We start from the raw sequence: 5,423 nt of genomic DNA, 5'->3' as shown, positions 1-5,423 counted from the left end.
GACTTAACAAATGTATTGTCTGTAGGATCAACGTAACCGTTTAATTGATGTGACCGCTTAATGGAATAATAAGCTGAATTAACAACTGAAGGCGACGAATGATTATCAATCACAAATGTTATATACAAAGCTACATGTATTGGGTCTGCAGGCAACTCTGAAAAACCATGAGCATTAATGAAACACTTCCAACGATTGAAACCAGCAAAGTACTTCTTCGACGTGTTTTCACTCTTTGAATCAACAATAAAAGTAGTCATCTTACAGGCTAAAGTTTTTAATAAACTGTCTGGTCCTATTCCACTAGACTTCACCCTGCTTTCCACATTTTGAGATAGTTTTATACCTAAAAAACAATAATATGCAATTAAAATCTGACTTTTAATGCTAACATTCTAAAATTCAATGGACATTCACTGAATATGCCGTTTTTCCCGGCACCTTTTACAATTGCCTTATTGCAAGGCAAATAATCAATTATATCGGTTATAAATTCTTTGAAAATATCTTTGCTCGAACAAATAAGCGGCCAATATGGGGCCGATTTCCATTCTGGTAGTATCAAAGTACCCTGTGCCTTCTCGAAAACCATCTTGTTTACTACCTTAGCAGCCTGCGAATGTAAAGGCACCAACCAATTTATATCGCTTTGCCATGATTGACCAAAGGCGTCAATGGCTTCAGTCCCCGGACACCATATTTTCGAGTTAAATCGCAAACATTGTGTATTATAATGCGTTGCGAACCTATCAACGTCGTGGGGTCCCCATTTTAAATCAAATTTCAAAAATAAATCTTGGCTTATGCCCCAGTCGTCATAATCAGTATATCTACTCAATTTATCAGCCTGTGTATTTTCCAATCTAGGTACCCAATTAGTTTGTATAGTCATGTTTCTTTGTTTGCATTCATTGTGTATATCAATAGCTATATTTTGCAAATTTCTCTTTTTGCTACCTACCTTCAAAATTTGAACTACATTTTTGTTATCCGTGTTTACCTTCACGGCTTTGTTTACAATGTCGTTATTACATGTATTCAAAACCCTTCTAACGGCCTCAAGTTCTCGCCAAGTTGAACTTTCAAACGGTTCATTGGCTACCCAGTTTCCAAATACTTTCTGGCTCTCAAAATGAGCACTAAAATCATTGGACACAAGTCCACCAAAACCTACATCTGAGGCTTCACAAAATATTTCAACATCTAATATTTCTTTGAAATTAACTGTGTTCATATCAACACCCATATCATTTAAATTTCTACATGAACTTTCCCAAAATTGAAGTTCATCTATTGCCTCTTTGGTAATTTTGACACGAGCATTCCAACAGGCCCTGTCCTGTACACAACTGTACAAAAATCTAGTGTATAATCTGACATTATTTCCAAGAACAATTTGCATGATATCAACTGACCTATAATACTGGCTAAAACCCTTGCCCAAACTAATATTTTTCCTTCGCTGATCTTTTTTAAAAATTTTACAATACTGTTTTCAGCTTTATCTACCCTTTCATCACTGACAAATATTTTTCCAATGTTAGTGTCCCAAATATATCCTAACCATTTTAACTTTTGGCTAGGTTCCCAACAACACTTTTCATGTGCAATTAAAAACCCAAGTTTCTCTAATTGAGTCTTAACTATGAGGCTACTATTCAAACATGAATCAAAATCAGTGCCTCCTCCCAATCCATCATCTAAATACATAATAATTCGTTGGCCATTCGACCTCAAGTGTTTTACTACTTCACGCAAGACTTTTGTGAAGATAAAACCAGCTGTGGCTAAACCAAATGGTAAGACATTGAAAACGTAATACTTTTGTACACCACTCAATATCCAACAAAAACCTAAAAATGTTTTGTGCATATCGCATATTTGAATATGATGATATGCCTGTTTAAGATCATAACTATATAAAAAATCATTTTTATGAAACATCTCACGAGCGACTGTAGTCTCTTTGTACTTAAATCTAAATTTAAACAAGTGTTTATTTATGTGTCTGCAATCTAGAACAAGTCTGGGTTTACTCGACTTTTAAACGCTACAGTTCATGGATTAATAACATATGGTTTATCTTTAACTTCTGAAATGCAACCTTTCGATAATAAATTGTTTATCTCTTTTATACGAAATCTGAATTGTCTAAAGACGATCTGTTGTTTTTTAAAATGTGCCTGTTCTGGATCTGATTTAAAAGGTATTTTGTAACCGTTATCTATTATGTCAAGCACGTGAACATTATATTTAATCAATTTCCAATTATTGAAATTATTGAAGGCCTTGAGCCTTCCGAATGGAGAAACAGGTGTTATGTCAGGTAAAAATTGCTCATGTGAAACGTTTGTAGAAGTTTCAATACACATTTCTGTGTTTGTTTTGTTGACTGATAAATTTTGTTCAGAAATCGAAGCAGACATTACTTTATTATTGTCAATTATATCATTAGGCAAATTAAATAAAAATTAACAAATACTCATCTTAGATTTCTTCTCCGGACAAGTGTCCGCCCAGTGACCCTTCTTTCCACACTGGAAACACCTTCCAGGCTTAGCAGCTGGTTCCTCCCTTTCTGGTGTGTTCCTTGAGTAAGGCGTGTCTCTGCCTTTGCCTTTAATTTTCAATTTTTTCGGCCTTGTTTTTGCGTTCCGCTCTCGATTGAGCCCTCAACATTTTCTGTTCATCTTCTGAATCGTCGGCAATTGGGTTAGCGACGTACTCAGTAACGACTTTCCAACCCAACTGGGAGGAATCTGCGAGTTTAATTAACTAATTGTCTCTCGCGCACTATGTCAATACCTTCGGCGATTTTTGTCTTCGCGCTCTGCACAGCATCATAACTAAGATCTGGAACTTCCAAACACGATTTAGGTTCCTTTGGTTTGGATAACACTTTAACTTCGTGACGATATTGGTTCTCGTTTCCCTTTCTTTGAAATGTGTAACTGTCAGTCATTGTTTCCTCAATTTTTGTCATTTGCGTTTGCGAAATTTCCTGTTGTGTTTGTTGTATGTTCGTGTGGAACAAAGCGAGTCTAGTGTCCATAAGTGTAGTAATGCTACTTAATAACTCCTGTTGTGAAGAAGAAACAGCGTTTTCACTTCGCGAGAAATGGCCGCCCTAACCGGGCTTCCTAAATCGGTGTCCATGTTGACTTTACTGAAGATGGCTAGAGAGTGATTTAAATGGAAAAAAATTCCCGCACTATTAAAAACACACGTGATATACAATAATTTTCCTCTATACTTCAAAACGCGGAAAATTATAATGATACTCAGATTGATATTTCATCCATTTATGAATAAGATAAAATTTCCTAGTTATTTTTCTGTCAAGCAATAAAGAGGTAAAGTGTAACTATTATTGTCCAATATTAATCATAAATAGCATGTAACATATTAACGTTAATCTTGGATGGACGATTTGTAGATAAACGTTAATGTCAATTATTGTAAAATATTAAGACGGTTTTTACGCTGATAAGAAATTACTTAATACCGAGTAATCTGTCTGAATTGAAAATAAAATGTAAAGACAAAAAAATCAGCTAGGATACCGTTCAGAATACTAATTGCACTTGCTTGAATGCAAAATAGATGAGATTTTGAAAAAAAGTGCAGACAAAGTTGTAAAAATGATTCATTAAAGTTAGCATGTCCAGATGGAGGATCTGCAATAGTTTTTTGAATATGCCACAGGAAGGTGTTATTTATTATTGCTATCAAGTAAGACTACGATAACCATTCCTTATTTCTAACATATCAGGGAATATTATTTGATGATATTGTACATAAAATTAGTTGCACGAGAATTCAACTTATCTTCAATTTTTTAACTTTATATGTATACCAGTCCTAAAATGTATAAAATGAATGAAAAAGTAAACTACGGGATAGAAATAAACAAAATGCGGACTGTTGCATATAAATATTAACAAATATGGGAAATAAGTGAAAGTAAATACAGATCAAACAAAAAACACCAATGGCATGTGCATGCCAAGCTAAAAACCAAATGTTTACCGCTTCTTGCAGATCAACTGCTAGTTGATTGTTTCAAGTTTTGTTATTAAAAAAGCCATGAAAGACATCTATGACTTTTTTGTTTTATTTGAAACAAGCCTATCCCGTAGTTTACTTTTTCATTCACTTTATACATTTTAGGACTGGTATACATATAAAGTTTAGCGAATTTTGTACCTCCGATTGTTTGGAATTTTGCCAAAACATGCTTCTATTATTAAGTATTCGATTCCATATAACCTGTCATTAACTAAGCCTTTAAAAGGATGTTTGAAACGAAGGCTGTGGAATTTAGTATCAGTCAAGATTCATTCATAAACAAAATCGTCGCATTTACTAAATACAAACATGAAAAAAATGTGATTTTGCAGTATTCTTTTTGCAAATTTTGTACTATATGATACAACCCAAAAAAGGCTACACATCTTTATTTTTGTTATTTAGTTGATGTATATGCCTATATAAAAAGTATATAATTATTCATTCCGATCTGTCTGCTCTTAAAAGATAATTCACATTGGAAATTCCACAGTTACTTTTGTATTTTAGTGTCATTTACATAGTTACCTCCCTTAATTTTGGATTCTACTGTACATTGTATAAATTTTTTATCTCCTAACAACAACAGTTTTTTTTGAAAATTTACATGTTAATTTCCGTTTACTAAAACGTTTTAAACAAAATATCAAAAATAAAAATATGTAGGTTCTCAATCCACAAAACACATTTTGCATGATTATTATCTGGAGTGCTACTTTATAGCTGAAACTCCGTAAGTAAATCTGAAGAGTACTTGACAATTTGTTTAAATTCGTCCATTTACAATATGCGGTATTTGTTAATCTATAATTAGTCCGTAGAAAGAAATAACCAATGTATCAGGTGCCCTTAAATCATACATATTTGAAGTTGAATAATTATACGGAGTGACCCCTAAGTCAATGTACTTATTAGGATATAATAGCAATTTCTGTCTTGTATGGCTGATCTGGTAAACAATGGTTTAGAAGAAGAAATGAAGCAACGAACAGTAGTTAGATCTATACTTTTTCGCTTAAATTAAAGACATCATAATTCAGTCACTGTGTCATGGAAAAACTGTCCTAGGTTTTACAGGCACACATTCAGGCGCCGTTCCGGAAAAAAAACGTATATATATATTGTTTCATTTTCTTATATTTTTTTAGAAATAGATGGCACATGTTTTGGCCATCAATCTTTATAAAACAGATATTAATCGCCAGAAAATAAAGAAACAAATATTTAGGGAATATTTATGTCACTGAATGACTTAATACAATATATTATTGACTAATGTTCGAAAATTAGCCTGAATGTAATCAAAACTGCCAATACAATACCAGATTCAAAAGTGGGCCAATACGGGATTAAAC

General features: G+C 33.2%; 1 pseudogene; it reads right to left on the bottom strand.

Annotated features, from left to right (window-relative positions):
- Nucleotides 1-367: 367 nt before the first annotated feature.
- Nucleotides 368-3,390, bottom strand: LOC148601340 (uncharacterized; annotated as a pseudogene).
- Nucleotides 3,391-5,423: the final 2,033 nt, after the last annotated feature.

This window comes from Perna viridis, chromosome 12 (assembly GCF_037379345.1).
Source record: "Perna viridis isolate PV_CMFRI_1.1 ecotype Kerala chromosome 12, ASM3737934v1, whole genome shotgun sequence".
Taxonomy (NCBI): Eukaryota; Metazoa; Mollusca; class Bivalvia; order Mytilida; family Mytilidae; genus Perna; species Perna viridis.
This window is presented reverse-complemented; position numbering and strand designations above follow the sequence as displayed.